The following is a 17,434-nucleotide window of genomic DNA, read 5'->3' on the forward strand; positions in this document are numbered from 1 at the left end:
TAGAACCACAGCTAACAGGCTCTCAAAATCCTAAAACTTTGAAATATCCAGTGTGCTTGTGCATTTTTAAGTGTCACATGGGTGGCATAGTTTGTTCATAATCTGAAATAGTGGGGCTCTCAGGAGAAAGGAAAATGATTTCTCACTTTGGTTTATTTCTCAGCTTGATTATGAATGCTTAAGGGTTCATTCATCTGTACTGATATTCGTATTGCCTTGATGGTGTTATGGATAGACCTTTCTCCTCCTAAGACTTAATTGCCTTCCATATTTCCTTACAGCACAGAAAGTGGGTATTCAGCTTATCAAGTCTATGCAGGCTCAGGGAACAAACCCATTAGGGCACTAATTTTCTTCTACTGTCTACTCTATCCACATTCCTGTGAAGACCATAAGATCTTAAGACACAAGAGAAGGATTAGGCTATTTGGCCTATTTAGTCTCCTCCGCCATTTCATCATGGATGACCCAGTTCCCTCTTTACTCCATTCTCCCACCTTCTCCCCATAAATTTATACACCCTGACAAATCAAGAACCTATCAACCTCTGTTTTAAATGCAGCCAGCGACCTTCCCTCCACAACACCTGTGGCAAAAAATTCCACAGACTCATCACTCTCTGGCTAAAGAAATTCCTCCTCATCTCTGTAATAAATGGACATCCTGGTACTTTGAGGCTGTGGCCTCTGGTCACAGACATCCCACTAAAGAAAACATCCACTCTATCTAGGCTTTTCAATATTCGATAAGTTTCATTGAGATCCTCCTCATTCTTCCAAATACCAGCGAGTAAAGGCCCAGAGCTAATATAACAATCCTTTCATTCCTGGAATCATTCTCGTGAAACTCATCTCAACTCAACTCTCCAGCACATCCATAAGGGGCCCAAAATTGCTCACAATACTCCGAGTAAGGCCTCACCAGTGCATTATACAGCCTCAGCATTACATCCTTACTTTTATATTCTAGTCCACGAGAAACGAACGCTAACATTCACCACCAATTCCATCTTTGCAGAATCCTGCATGAGGACTCCCAAATCCCTTTTTGCACTTCAGACTTCTGAATTTTCTCCACATTTCAAAAATAGTCCATGCAACACACACAAAATGCTGGATGAACTCAGCAGATCAGGCAGCTTCTATGGAAAAGTGTAAACAGTCGATGTTTTGGGCTGAGATCCTTCCTCAGGACTGAGAGGCAGGGGAAGGGGAAAGAAGCTAGCTGGAATATGGTGATAGGTGAAGCCAGGAGGGTGGGAAAGGTCAAGAGCTGGTGAAGAAAGAATCTGATAGGAGAGGAGAGTGGACAATAGGAGAAAGGGAAGGAGGAGGGAACCCAGGAGGAAGAAATAAGCAGGTGAGAAGAAGTGAAAGGTCAAAGTGGAGAATAGAGAGGTGGGGGGTGGGATGGTGGTGGAATATGGTCACTGGATGGAGAAATCGATATTCATGCCATCAGGTTGGAGGCTACCCAGATGGAATATAAGGTATTGCTCCTCCATCATGAGGGAATGGGAATTAAAATGTTTGACCACTGTGAAGTCCTGCTTGTGGTGGATGGTGCGGAGGTGCTTGATGAAGTGGCTCCCCAATTTACGATGGATCTCACCAACATAGAGGAGGCCGCGTTGAAAGCAAGGGACACAAAGCAGATTCACAAGTGAAGTGTTGCCTCACCTGGAGGGACTGTTTCGGGCCCTGAATGGAGGTGAGGGAGGAAGTGTATTGGCAGGTGCAACTCTTAGGTCACTTGCAGGGGTAAGTGCCCGGAGGGTGATTAGTGGGAAGGGATGGTCTATGCTTTTATTCTTTCTACCAAAGTGCCTGACCATACACTTCCCAACATTGTATTCCATCTGCAGTCTCTGGCCAATCTTCCTAATCTGCAGCCTCTATGCTTGCTTAACACTACCTGCCCTTCTATCTATCTTCATATCGTCTGCAAATTTGGCTACAAAGCCATCAATTTCATCATCCCAATCAATGTTAAAAGAAGCAATCCCAACAAAGACCCCTGTGGAACACCACTTGTCTCTGGCAGTCAATCTGAACAGGATCCCTTTATTCCCACTCTTTTCCCCTTGTCAATCAGCCAGTCCTCTGTCCATGCTTGTATCTTTCCTGTAATATCTTGATTCTTATCTTGTTTAGCAGCCTCACGTATGACACCTTGTCAAATGCCTTCTGAAATGTACATAACATCCATCAATTTCCCTTTGTCTACTCTGCTTGTTATTTCTTCAAAGAATTTCGATAGATTTATCAGGTAAGATTTCCCCTTAAGGAAACCATGTTGACTTTGGCCCATTTTGTCTGTGTCTCCAAGCACCCTGAAACCAATCCTTAACAATTGACTCCAACATCTTCCCAACCACTGAGGTTAGGCTAACTGGCCTATAATTTTCTTTCTTTTGCCTTCCTCCCTTCTTAAAGAGTGGAGTAATATTTGCAAACTTCCACTCCTCTGGAACCATCCCAGAATCTAGTGATTTTTGAAAGATCATTACGACACTAATGCCTGTACAACCTCTTGAGCTACCTCTTTTAAAACCCTGGGTTGTAGTCCTTCAGATCTACCTTCATACCTTTCATTTTCTAAAGTAACATCTCCCAAGTAATAGCAACCGCACTCACTTCTGCCCCTAGACTCTTGAACTTCCAGCTTACTAATAGTGTCTTAGACCATAAGACATAGCAGAATTAGGCCATTCAGCCCATCAAGTCGGCTCCGTCATTCCATTATGGCTGATCCCAGTTCCCACTCAAACTCATACCCCTGCCTACACCTGCCTTCTCATCGTAACCTTTGATGCCCTGACCAGTCAGGAAACTATCAGTTTTAGCTTTAAATATACCCATGGTCTTGATCTCCACAGGTGTCTCTGGCAGAGCATTCCACAGATTCCTCACTCTCTGGCTAAAACAATTCCTCCTTACTTGTATATGAAAGGATTCCCCCTCAAGTTTGGGGCTGTGCCCTCTAGTTCTGGACACCCCACCATAGGAAACATTCTCTCTATGTCCATCTTATCTGGTACTTTCAACATTTGGTAGGTTTCAATGAGATCCTCATGCATTCTTCTAAATTGCAGTGAGTACAGGCCCAAAGCTGCTAAATGTGCTTCATTTGTTAACCCCTTCATTTCTGGAATCATCCTCAAGCTTCCTCTGGACTCTCTCCAATGACAACATATCTTTTCTGAGATATGGGCCGAAAACCTTTGAGGTGAAGACTGATGCAAAGTACCTTGTCCCCTGCTATTATCTCTTCAGCATCATTTTCCAATGGTCTAGTATCTACTCTTGCCTCTCTTTTACTCCTTATATATTTGAAAAAACTTTTGGTATCATTTTTGATATTATTGGTTAGCTTATCTTCATATTTCATCCTTTCCTCCCCTATGGTCCTTTTAGTTACCTTCTGTTGGTTTTAAAAAATTTCCTGATCCTCTAACTTCCCACTATTTTTGCTCTATTAAAATGCCCTTTCTTTGGCTTTTATTTTTGCTTTGACTTCCCTTGCCAGTGAAGGTTGCATCATCCTGCCTTCAAAATACTTATTCTTCTTTGGGATGTATCTATCCAGCGCCTTCTGAATTGCTCCCAGAAACTTCAGCCATTGCTGCTCTGCCACCATTTGTGTTAGTGTCCCTTTCCAATCAGTTTTGACCAGCTTTTCTCTCATGCTATTAAATTCAAAGGTTCAAAGGGCAAATTTAATGTCAGAGAAATGTATACAGTATACATCCTGAGATGCTTTTTCTTTGCAAATATCCATGGAAACAGAGGAGTGGGCCAAAGAATGAATGACAGTTAAATATGAGGACCCCTAAGTTCCCCCCTCCACCCACCAACAAAAAAAAGGTGCATCGGTACCGTCACTGAGCCCAAGTGTGTGCTAAGCAATAGCAAAGACACGAACCAAAGTTACCCCAAAAGCTTTGCATTTCATCCGACATTCGACAAACCAGTTTCTCTCTCTCCCTGGCAAGGGAGAGGGAGCTGTCCCTCATTTTCACAGAGAGTGAGAGACATAACAACAACCCACTGGTTTACGATCTTAAAAGTCCATTTTGTCACTTTTTTCGAGCTCTGTGTCCAAAGATCACAAAGACCTTGCTCAGGACCACAGTGAAAGACCTTCCCGCCTCCCCGACGACACACGACACACGAGTCTCCTGCTGTGATACCGACCCTCAATCCGCCCTGAGATCTTAGGCTTCCGAACACGAACGTGACTGTCAGGCCAAACCCTTGGCATGTCAAATAATGGCTAGTTCCTGCACCAGTTCCTCAACCGTGCATTCATCTGCCAAATCATCCTATTCTTGTTTTTCAGCTTTCTACCTAGCTCTCTAAATTCTTTCTTTAGGACCTCCTCTCTCTTTCTTCCTATGTCATTGATACCAGTGTGTTCCAGGAGGTCTGGCTGCTCACCCTCCTCCTTTAGAATGTCGTGGACATGATCAAAGATGTCCCTGAGCCTAGGGCCTGTGAGGCAACATACCATCTGGGTCTCTCTGTTGCATCCACAGACTCTCCTATCTACTGCTCTGACTATGACATCTCCTATCGCCACAGCATTCCTCCTCTGCCCCCTACTCTTCTGAGCCACAGGACCAGACTCTGTGCCAGAGACTTGGTTAAACGGATCCCCCAGCAGGTCACCCCCCGCCCCCAAACAGTATCCAACATGTTATTAAGAGGAATGGCCATAGGGCTACTCTGTACTGACTGCCTATTTCCCTTCCCTCTCCTGCCAGTCACCCATTCACCTGCCTCCTGTAATCTAGTGGTGACTACCTCCCTGTAGCTCCTATTATCTCTTCACTTTCCCTTATGAACTGAAGGTCATTGAGTTGCAGCTCCAGTTCTTCAACTCGTTCTCAAAGGAGCTGCAGCTCAGTGCACCTGGTGCAGATTTGCTTATCTGGGAGGCTGGAGGTCTCCTAGAATTCCCACATCTCATACAAAAGAACAAAACACAGCCCGTGGAGCCAGTCTTACTGCCCTAAATATACACTTACAGATGAAGGACGAGCAAGGAGAAAGCTTACCAGATACTTATGTACGCCGCCCATGCCTGTTATTGCCCAAGCCTCTTGAAGCAAAGCCAAAAGATTCCCCCCCCCCCCCCCAATATTCCACCCCACTCCACTTGCCAGTGCCTTATTTTTATTTGACCTTGCTAACTCCAATTGGCTGCTGTTCAAGCTCTGAAAAGCTGGTTATGAAGCGCTGACTTTTAAAGCTCCCACCTCGGCCTGGATGAAGACGCTGTTGCTTTGACCTCTGAACTCTGATTGGCCACTGTTCAAGCTCCAAGAAACTGGCAATGAAGCATTGATTTTTAACGTTCCCTCCCAGGCCTGGGTGAAGACACTTTTAGCTTTTCACCGCTGAACTCCACTCGGCCACTGTTCAAGCTCCATGTGAACTCTATGCTCTACCATTCATTCGTGGAAATTTCCAGTCATCATTAACACATTCCAACCTGTAGCTCTTTTGGACGTGGGAGTAAACCAGGTCACCCAAAGGAAATCCATATGGACACCCGGGCAAACTGTACACAGATGGCATGGTGCTCAGGATTGAACTTGGTTCACTGGAGTAGCCAGACAGCATCTCTACCAGCTGCACTCCTGTACCATCCTTTACCATTCATAATTAGATATGGCAGACATGCAAAGTATTGACCTGATCTACTGCTTGGTGAACTATATCTCTGGAATGTTGCTTCCATTGTCTGTATCTTTAGGATTTAGGACATGTGGTGAATCTTTATGACCTTGCACGTCCATCGTCATACCAAGGTTGATTGACTTTGAATGTATCCCCTGAAGGAGCAAATAGTGCTAATGATGTGACCATTCATATCTTTGAAAATTTAAGTTCACTTATCTTCTTGTGGGAATGGCTAATCAATTATGGGGTTGCCTGGATAAACTGAAATTACCAAAAAAACTGTGGGAAAATCTAAAGTAAAAAAAAAGCCCAGAAAATGCTGTAAATACTCAGCATATTGGACAACATCTGTAGGAAGAAAAACAGAGGCAACTTTTCAGGTGGAAGATGCCTTGCGAGAAAAGATGTTTTATCACCTTGGTTTTACCCTGTCAAATATATCCCTCTCCCACCCTCCCTGTGGCTCACCAAGCTTCTTCTCTGTACAAGTTCTGACTGAAGGATCTTCAACATGAAATGTTACCTCTGTATTCCTTTTGAGAGATGCAGCTGAGTATTTACAGCATTTTCAGTTTTCAATTTGGCTGATTAAACTCTTCTGTATTTGCTAGGTTTCTTCCCAAATCTCATATGAAAATGACTAATTTCCTTTTTTTTTGGTAGGAAAAGATGGCTGCAGTGTCTGAAACCATGACTGAGATCGCTCCTGGGTTGTCAGTTAAATGGTATGTCAGGTCTTGCTAGTTTTCTGGATTGATGTGAATGAATTCAATTTGGGTGGGAGGGGGAGGAAAGGCATACTTGAGTCTGCATTATTCAGATTGGATAGGGATCAGGAGCAAGAACCCTGACTGATTTTTCCTCGGTAACCAGAAGGACTCAGCGAGCCTTACTGATAGAAATGCTGCAGAGCTGATAACAGCTGAGAGAGTCAGGATTCTGGGACCTCTGTATCACAGCAGGCAGTGCACTTCCACACTAAACCAGCTTGAGGATGACTGATTATATTGTTTTTTTATATATATAAACACCATATGGTCTTTTTGAGAAGTCAGAAATGATTGACAGGTTTGCTTTTTGTTAATTTAATTAAATAATGTCTGTGTAGGCTAATTAAGATAAATACTGCAAATATTTGAATTAACCTTCTGAGTACAGAGAGGCACATTCTGCTTTCAGGACACGTGCTATTGATCCTTTACATAATATGTGAGCCAATAATTTTCTGTAAATACCATAAAATGCAAGTAGAATAAAAGCTCAGTTTAACAAAATTGAAAATTCGAAGGTGAACGAAACATTTTCTTACAATTTTTAATATTCTTGGTATGGAACATAACTTGCAAGAGTTAATAATTTTGGGGCAGGAAATGTATTTTATTTTGCAGTTCATTGGATAATTGATTGAATATCATGTTATAAATAGCCTAAGATGAATCTAACGGAGAAATATGGTGCACTGTCTCCTGGGTTTATAGTGTTTATAGAAACGCCTGAAGCTTCTGGGCATTTTATTAGGAGGAGTGTGGTAGTGATGTATAAGGTATGGAAGATGTGGCCTGCTGACTGCTGTGTTCCATAGGTATTCAGACTCAGCTGCTGAGATTTTTTCCTGGAGGGGGGGGAAGAAATAATTTTTGTCACTGCTGAAGGACCTACTGGCTTCCAAAAATTACTCGGTGCCTCCCCCAAAGAAGGGCATTCGTTGGAAAGTGGAAGATGTGTGCAGGTTTGAAGGGAGAGCAGCACACGCTCAAGGTAGGGTTGCTTTTCATTGCTGTGATGGAGCTCTGATTGTTGAGTGAGAGAGAGAGAGATGGTTTTAGTGCTGTCTGTCATTCAGGTTATGCCAAAATATCAGGTCATCTCGAGTCCTTTTAGGGGTTGTGAATGCATTTCATAAAGATTCTGTGTGTTCTTTATTCTTGAGAATCATGCTGTCACTGGCTTGCAATGTAGATTTCCCATGGCAAGTTTAATGCTGGGTTCTGCTGAAACAGGCTGTGTGTAAATCACTGGTTGTATGTGAATATATTACTGCTGCATATTAGAAATTGCAAAACAAAGGAGCCAGATAGGAAATAAAGTAATAAAAAATAAATGATATGCATGGTATTAGTGTGGAGAGCACTGCATGCTGCATATTCATAATTTTACCCTGTTGCTATATAATTAGGGATTTTATGAATGTGCTTTGGAATTGTCCTGATGTAATGCTGTAAATTGTAATCTTGATTTAAAGCTTTCAGAGTTTACAGCTCGGTTGCTAACAGGTCACTATATTGTTTTCTATATGCTGTATTTAATGTGGATGCTTAGTCGTGCCAAATGTAATGAAAGCTGCTCTTGTAGATTGGCCGGTAGGTGTGTCTCAGTACTGCACGATTTAAGAAAATGACATGAGGCAGCAGATTGTATTACAAATCAATACAGTGATGACAGCTTTTGCCAGCCTTTACAGAGCACCCAAAGGGCCTGGCCCTGATACAAAATAATATTCATGAGGATGTATTAGCTGTGAACAGAAAAAAATGATATACGGTAGCTTTATTCATTTTGCATGGTTTACAATGAGAACATAATTTATACAGTTTTGCCTCAACTGGTCTGGGTGTGGACTTCCTCCAAAATCTGAACTGAGCTTTCGAATGCTAAAGTTGTGAAGCTATACTAGCAATTTCTTCTTCTTTGCTTTCTTTCTGTAATCGTAGACGTTATTCTTGAGAATCAATCACAAATTCTGGGCACAGTACTAAAGTGTTTGTCCTTTGAAGGGATAGCTCATAGACTGAAAACTTACTTTAAAAAATGGTAATCCAATTGGATTTTCCATTGAATTCCCAAAGTATAATTTAAAATAATGTTTACTTTATTCAAGGCGTATGCTCTATGATCCATATGTAATTATTTACTAATTTTCTTTGTTTTCTACTTCGTGCAAGATTCTATAAAGTTGAAGGAGCTTGAAGGGTTTTCATTTTTTCAATTTATGCTTCAGTATATTGTACTTGTGACACAGAGTCCTTCAGTCTGGCTGTGAAACAGACAGGATTAAGGAATGAAGAACAATTGTCATAATTGCAATTCTGTGATTGGCTGACAGGATAAGTGTTCCATCTCAACCTCTAAAATAGCAAATCCATCTCAGCGGGATGATCTACCCAACATATCAGCCAAGGATTAATAAAACTCACGTCCAGGTAGCTATAGTGGCACCCCTGGAATATCACATTACCTAACCATTACAACTGGGCATCTACTGCCCCATAGATTGGAAGTTCTGAAGGGAATTTGGGTGAAATTAAGTCAATATCAGACCACTATTAATACAGAGACACTGCAGCCTAAATTATCGCAAATTTGGATTTCTTAAATTGAAATGGTACTTAATCTACTAATAAATTGACTCGCCTTAACCGAAGAGCAGGAAGGGTTGGTCATTGAATTTACCATAAGGTCATTCTATTAGTTACTGACCATTAGTGTCTTTAATTTATAGAGTGAGAAAATGGATTCCCCAGAGATTAGACACAAATGCGTGGGATAAAAGGGTATCAGGTTTCATGTTTGATTTAACTGCTAAGGCATTCCGAAAATTATCTATGTAGATGCCATACTGAAGGAAGTCAGCTTTGTGAGGGGAACAGACAAAGATAAATGTGGTGGGGTAAATCTAAAAAATGAGTTTTTCAGATTTACTTTGGCTTTGAATTCCTTTCACTGTCATCCTGCTGAACAGCTGCAGCCTCTTTTAAACTGTATGTTGTACTTACCTGAAGCAGACAGTGGGTGGCACCCCAAATCGAAATAGATCCACTGATATCCAACTAGATACACTGACCCAATTCTGATACAAGTCATTCTTAAATTACAGAAACGCTTATTCTAGTTGCAGATGTACAGCAGATGTGAGAATAATATCAATAGAGAAAATTCAGCAGGACTGTTCTCACACTTTGTAAGTAGATAACATAGGATGATATGTCTGAAGCATTCTGTGCCTTTTCATTTTGTTTTCAAGGTAGATTAATGATTTGAACATAACTTTAAAGGCAAGCCACAAAGGTGCATTGTCATTGTATTTTAGGAGATTTCTAATTGTATATTCAAAATAAATGATGAAGGCTGACATTTTAAATATTATTTATGTTAAATAAGATGCTTTGCACACTGTGAGGTATCACTGTTTAAAGGATTGTTATGAAAGCATTTGGGATGCAGTAGGTCTGTTTATAACTTTGCATTTCATCCTCATTTTCAACCCTTACATTTAATATTCCCTTTACTTTTTTCAGAATGTTCCATCTTCAACCCTTTCCTATTAATGTAACCTGGAACTAAAGTCACCTTTTTGCCTGACATTGCTGCAAATTTGCACACCACAGGGTCTCTCAAAACGCAAATGATATTAATGATCTGTGAATGCGTTTTTCTTCTTTGGAATGTTTGCTATGATAACTCACTGCTTTTACTTATGTAAGGTTAAGAGATATATTTTGCATACTGAGTGAGCAGACAGTGTCTCAGATCAGTAGACCTGAGCTAGACCTAACCTGTATCTTGTGGTCCTCATTGTGCTTACGTCATGCGGCCAAGTGGCTCTCTATGTATTGGTGGCAATGCTGCCTTGGCACTGCCACCAGGTACAGCAGGCTACGAGACCTGGGCACAGCTGCCTGATGGCCTTTGAGCATCAAGCCCTTTAAAGCTACTGCTTGTCCATCAGTGACTATAAGGCATTGGTCAGACTGCACCGAGAGTAATGTGAGCAGTTTTAGGCCCCTTATCTAAGAAAGGATATGTTGGCATGGGAGAGGGTCCAGAGGAGGTTCTTGAGAATGATCCTGGGAATGAAAGGGTTAACACATGAGGAATGTTTGATAGCTTTGGGCCTGTACTTACTGGAGTTAAGAAGAATAAGGAGGGATCTCATTGAAATTGAATTTTGAAAGGGCTAGATAGAGTGGACGTGGAGAGGGTGTTTCCTATAGTGGTAGAGTCTAGGATTAGAGGGTACAGCCTCAGAATAGAAGTATGTCCCTTTAGAACAGAATTTCTTCAGCCAGAGGGTGGTGAATCTTTGAATTTCTTTGGTGCAGATGGCTGTGAATACCAACTCATTGGATATATTTCAAGTGGAGGTTGATAAGCTCTTGATTTGTAAGGGTGGCAAATGTTCCGGGGACAAGGCAGGAGAATGAGGTTGAGCGGGATAATAAACCAGCCATGATGGAATGGCACATTATTTGTGATATCTAGGTCAGCAATCAAGAAATATTAACATTCATTTGAAAAGAAAATTACCTTCAAGGAAGTAGTAATACTTCAAACCATGTACCCTCTCCCCAGAGCTACCAGCTTCTGTGTGAGGAGACAAGGTAGTCTGTAGGAACATGTGACACCCACCTCCATCTGGTCCACATTTTATGGATAGTCCTCGACACAATTAAAGACAAATCTGGGTCACCTTTGACTATCCCATTATAATTGCAGAATGAAGCATTGTGGATAGGTAAAATTATTTCCATAAAATAGGGAATAATTCTAAATATACTATCAACTTGAAAAGATATAGCAGCACCATGTTTCACCACCATTGTCTGCTGTTTCTATCTTTTCACAGTGACAGTAATGCTCACTCACTGACTTATTCTCCCAAATTGAAGAGGCAATAAAGTGCCTAATACTGAACAAGTGTGTTCTGAATCGGGCTCCGCACCATTATCACAATGATAAAACAATAACGTTCATTTTGATCTAAGCTGTATTGTGTGTTTGTAAACAAAAATATTATTGCCAAAAGCTTTTGTCGATGGAACATTAATGCTGAAACTGTTTGACTTAATTAGTGTATCTACTGACAATCGAGTTTCTTCAAACTGTTGATTTTAGAGACATCTTAGAACAATGACTTCTAACAAAACTCTATTTAAACAGCCATAAAAGGAAAGCAATAGAAGGAAAGAATATTCTGGAAAAAAGAAAATCCTGGAATTGTTCTCCATATGTATGGCACACATTGACTGTTGGGCACATCAGTGGCACAACCTAGCAAAAGGGCTTCTTAGCATTAGCTGGAGGGTCTGCTCCTTAGCATGATATTCTTGAGTTCACCAGATCACAAGGTCTTTAAATGGTAAATTTTCAAGGGTCACCCATATCAAAGGCAAAGGCATTAATTATTTTAGTGTAGGGTTGGTGTGATTTTAGTGGGAGAGATGTGCAACCTCCAAAATCCTGCCTTTGTTGCTTGTCTTTGATGTCCTGTCAACTTTCAGAAGCTCCAAAACTGAAATACTGCTTTCAAGTGAATTTATCCAAAGTTGTAAAAACTAGTTTCGCAACTGGCCCTTTATGATCTTGTGTCGTTGCATTTTGCTTTGTGCATCAATCTCCTTCATAAGCTGAGGACTTGGGTTGAACAAGGTGAAGAATATTGATTCACGGAACTCTTCACATCAAACTAGTGTAGATTTCCCACACATCATTCAATTAATATGGGTTTTAACAGGCTAAACTATACCTATCCTAGAGACTTTGCAAGTGCCAATTTTTGACTCCTTGATGTTGAATATAGGGAACATTGTATTCTAACATAAAATGTTATAGTCATACTGTAACTTGCATTTATTTCAAAAATGTAACAGGCAGTCCGTCAGGGGAACAACTTAGTTAGAATTGCTAGAATTCTGCTTGGTTGCAAAAAGGATGAAATGAATTAGAAAGTGTTCTGAGATTCAAGAGCAGTCTTGAAGCCTTGGGTCAGTCTTTAATGTAAAATGTGGAGCAAACTGAAAGTTTTTAGGGGAAATTAGGTGTTTGATGGAAGAAGAATAACTTGGAATCAGATTTAGCAATGATGCTGATGTAGCAACTCCATATCCAATCCGTAGTAGGAATAAAACCAAACAGGAAGTAAGAATAAATGCCTTGTGACAGTTCCAATAAAAAATGAGACCTTTTTATCTGTTAGTTGACATGATGTGTCAACTTAAAATTGATATTGCCAGTGAGATTCTGAAAACTATTTGATGAATCTGGAAGCAAGCCATAAGGAGGGGTCACCAACCGCGATGTAATGATAAGTCAGAATAGCCTTGGTGAAAAGTGTAGAAACTCAGTATAGTTATTTACAGTATATTTACAGTAAACAATTCTGTTTGCTCGATAAAGTGCCTGACTGTTATGCATAAGGAGTGAGTCTGATGCTGCACTGGAAGGTGACAGAAAGTAATTGTATGGATTGCCTTATTCTGAGAAATAACTTCATCCAGCATCTGTGAATTAGTTTAAATAGATTTTGAGATTATTAAGTGGAGTGCATTGTAGTACATTCAAAAAAGATCATCTTATACGTGAATTATAATAAGTCACTTAATTGAGAATATACTAGTCTACTTGTTATTTATATACAAACGTAGAAACTTTGGAAATTAGACCACTTAAAGATGTTTTAGAAGTTTGGAGGAAAAGAAACGCCACTAGATTAAATGTGCATGGTTATATAAGGAAAATGGTCAGAAGATAAGCACTAAGAATATTTAATTGCAAATTTGAAATAACGAATTATGTAATAGCCTCAAGAAGAAACAAAAGTTGCTGAAGAGGCAACCTAGTTAATGTAATATTATGCAAAAGCCTCAGGAACCTATTTAAGTGTGTTGCAATTGAAGAAACATCTTCATTTGCCAGTGAGATGTGGAGGATGTGGAATTGATATGGGAGGAGCTGCATAACACTAAGGGGCAGAAAACGCTGGTGGGAGTTGTGTACAGGCCACCTAACAGTAGCAGCAAGGTTGGGGATGGCATTAAACAGGAAATTAGAAATGCGTGCAATAAAGGAACAGTAGTTATAATGGGTGACTTCAATCTACATATAGATTGGCTGAACCAAATTGGTAAGGGTGCTGAGGAAGAGGATTTCTTGGAATGTATGTGGGATGGTTTTCTGAACCAACATGTCGAGGAACCAACTAGAGAGCAGGCCATTCTAGATTGGGTATTGAGCAATGAGGAAGGGTTAGTTAGCAATCTTGTTGTGCGAGGCCCCTTGGGTAAGAGTGACCATAATATGGTGGAATTCTTCATTAAGATGGAGAGTGACATAGTTAATTCAGAAACAAAGGTTCTGAACTTGAAGAAGGGTAACTTTGAAGGTATGAGATGTGAATTAGCTAAGATAGATTGGCAAATTATACTTAAAGGGTTGACGGTGGATATGCAATGGCAAGCATTTAAAGATCGCATGGATGAACTACAACAATTGTTCATCCCAGTTTGGCAAAAGAATAAACCAGGGAAGGTAGTGCACCCGTGGCTGACAAGGGAAATTAGGGATAGTATCAAGTCCAAAGAAGAAACATATAAATTAGAAAAAAAAAAGCAGCACGCCTGAGGACTGGGAGAAATTCAGAGACCAGCAGAGGAGGACAAAGGGCTTAATTAAGAAAGGGCAAAAAGATTATGAGAGAAAGCTGGCAGGGGACATAAAAACTGACTGTAAAAGCTTATATAGATACGTGAAAAGAAAAAGATTGGTCAAGACAAATGTAGGTCCTTTACAGTCAGAAACAGGTGAATTGATCATAGGGAACAAAGACATGGCAGACCAATTGAATAACTACTTTGGTTCTGTCTTCACTAAGGAGGACATAAATAATCTTCCGGAAATAGTAAGGGACCGAGGGTCTAGTGAGATGGAGGAACTGAGGGAAATACATGTTAGTAGGGAAGTGGTGTTAGGTAAATTGAAGGGATTAAAGGCAGATAAATCCCTAGGGCCAGATGGTCTGCATCCCAGAGTGCTTAAGGAAGTAGCCCAAGAAATAGTGAATGCATTAGTGATAATTTTTCAAAACTCCTTAGGTTCTGGATTAGTTCCTGAGGATTGGAGGGTGGCTAATGTAACCCCACTTTTTAAAAAAAAGGAGGGAGAGAGAAACCGGGGAATTATAGTCTCACATCGGTGGCGGAGAAAATGCTAGAGTCGGTTATCAAAGATGTGATAACAGCACATTTGAAAAGCGGTGAAATCATCGGACAAAGTCAGCATGGATTTGTGAAAGGAAAATCATGTCTGATGAAGCTTACAGAATTTTTTGAAGATGTACTTAGTAGAGTGGATAGGGGAGAGCCTGTGGATGTGGTATATTTAGATTTTCAAAAGGCTTTTGACAAGGTCCCGCACAGGAGATTAGTGTGCAAACTGAAAGCACATGGTATTGGGGGTATGGTATTGATGTGGATAGAGAATTGGTTGGCAGACAGGAAGCAAAAGAATGGGAGTAAATGGGACCTTTTCAGAATGGCAGGCAGTGACTAGTGGGGTACCGCAAGGCTCAGTGCTGGGACCCCAGTTGTTTACAATATATATTAATGATTTAGATGAGGGAATTAAATGCAGCATCTCCAAGTTTGCGGATGACACGAAGCTGGGCGGTGGTGTTAGCTGTGAGGAGGATGCTAAGAGGATGCAGGGTGACTTGGATAGGTTAGGTGAGTGGGCAAATTCATGGCAGATGCAATTTAATGTGGATAAATGTGAGGTTATCCACTTTGGTTGCAAGAACAGGAAAACAGATTATTATCTGAATGGTGGCCGATTAGGAAAAGGGGAGATGCAACGAGACCTGGGTGTCATTGTACACCAGTCATTGAAGGTGGGCATGCAGGTACAGCAGGTGGTGAAAAAGGCAAATGGTATGTTGGCATTCATAGCAAAAGGATTTGAGTACAGGAGCAGGGAGGTTTTACTGCAGTTGTACGAGGCCTTGGTGAGACTGCACCTAGAATATTGTGTGCAGTTTTGGTCCCCTAATCTGAGGAAAGACACTCTTGCCATAGCGGGAGTACAGAGAAGGTTCACCAGATTGATTCCTGGGATGGCAGGACTTTCATATGAAGAAAGACTGGATCGACTAGGCTTATACTCACTGGAATTTAGAAGATTGATGGGGGATCTTATTGAAACGTATAAAATTCTAAAGGGATTGGACAGGCTAGATGCAGGAATATTGTTTCCAATGTTGGGGAAGTCCAGAACGAGGGGGTCACAGTTTAAGGATAAAGGGGAAGCCTTTTAGGACCAAGATGAGGAGAAACTTCTTCACACAGAGAGTGGTAAATCTGTGGAATTCTCTGCCACAGGAAACAGTTGAGGTCGGTTCATTGGCTATATTTAAGAGGAAGTTAGATATGGCCCTTGTGGCTAAAGGGATCAGGGGCTATGGAGAGAAAGCAGGTATAGGGTTCTGAGTTGGATGATCAGCCATGATCATACTGAATGGCGGTGCAGGCTCGAAGGGCCGAATGGCCTACTCCTGCACCTATTTTCTATGTTTCTATGTTTCTATTTGATCAAGAGGTTTTACATTTGGGAAATCGTTAAGAGCATGGTGCAATCTCTTTGCACAGGAAGTGGAATATTCCATTTGTAGGATGGAAAGATAACTTATACTAAGGACTAGTGTACTGGACATTATCAGACAAGTAAGTGTCCTATTAATACAAACAATAACTATTTTGTCATACAGTACAGGATATTAAAGCGGGTACAAATAGACTTAAAATGTTAAAATCTCTTTCACCAGTACCTTGGGATATTAAATGAAGGGATAAGATTAGTTTAAATGGGTTCATAAGTTCTTGGAAATGTATTTTTTTTTTCACAGCAGCTGCAACATTGCAAAGCTGTGAGATGGGGTTTACAGCCAATATTTCTGGCCCAACCACATTAAAATCATAAAAAATGCTGCTGTGCACCATCTGTCACACAAGGAAGCAAGAGATCAACCCCATCCAAGAGAAGGCAGCCTTCAGAATAACGGAATAAATAATAGTTGGACAGTTAAATTTGTTAAAGTTATTTACTCAGCCTGAGGCCACTCGAGTGGAATTATTACCTGCTTCCTTCAACAAGCAGCTAGATCACTCAAACGTCAGATGGGTTTCAATGGCTGTGTTGGAATCCATTGCAATTTTCACAGGGTCAAATCAATCGAACAGTTCGGGGGTGCCCACCAAAGTATGTTTCACATTTACTTTCTGTGGTGCAGGGAGAAAAGGGGTGCTGAGCTTCTCTGCCTGCTGACAAGATACAATTGCCAAGCCTGCAATTTTCTATGTGGTACTAACTACTAATATCGTCAGGCTGTTACTCTGATAAGGAAGGGAGTGTAACATTACCTTGATAGGAAGTAAATTTTACCAACCACTCCCTGCCCTCAACGAAGTTTTGAAACATAGCTAAGTCGGAGATAGCGATGAGGGTAGTTGTAAACCTGAGAATGAAGTGGATACGTTTGTGAAATGGATAGATGGAAGATAGACACTGTAATTCAGTGTGAAGTAGTGTACTTTGAAGGAATAAAGTGGAAAGATAACCACATGAAAATGTGTGCTGAAATGATATCATGCTAGTTTGTTTCAGGAATGTTACAGATATCTTTGTGTGTCGGCATGATAGGTTGTGATGATTTCTGTGGTAATGTACATCAACATATGTAACTTTGGGGCTTGCATACACCAGAGTGAATGAATCTTTGCAGCCGATTGTTATACCTAGCCCTCTTAAAACAATGGTGCCCAACTGTATTCACTGCTGTGTGTTATTGGCTTGAAGGAACAAGTTGTAAGTGGACACTCTGATTTACTAGAAATGGTATTGATGTTGTGATGCCAAAGTGGCCACATGGACAGAGAGGATCAGAAAACTTGAGAAAACTCCCAAATAATTAAGAGAGATCT

General features: G+C 40.8%; 1 protein-coding gene across 1 annotated transcript in view; it reads left to right on the forward strand.

Moving 5' to 3' along the window:
* Positions 1–7,246: 7,246 nt before the first annotated feature.
* dab1a (DAB adaptor protein 1a) overlaps positions 7,247–17,434 on the forward strand; it is a 721,091-nt gene continuing 710,903 nt past the window's right edge. The window contains exon 1 of the mRNA XM_073062447.1: positions 7,247–7,445. The gene's annotated coding sequence lies outside the window, so the exon portion shown is untranslated. The remainder of the gene's footprint in view (positions 7,446–17,434) is intronic.

The sequence above is a fragment of the Hemitrygon akajei genome, chromosome 12, assembly GCF_048418815.1.
Source record: "Hemitrygon akajei chromosome 12, sHemAka1.3, whole genome shotgun sequence".
NCBI classification, from domain to species: Eukaryota; Metazoa; Chordata; class Chondrichthyes; order Myliobatiformes; family Dasyatidae; genus Hemitrygon; species Hemitrygon akajei.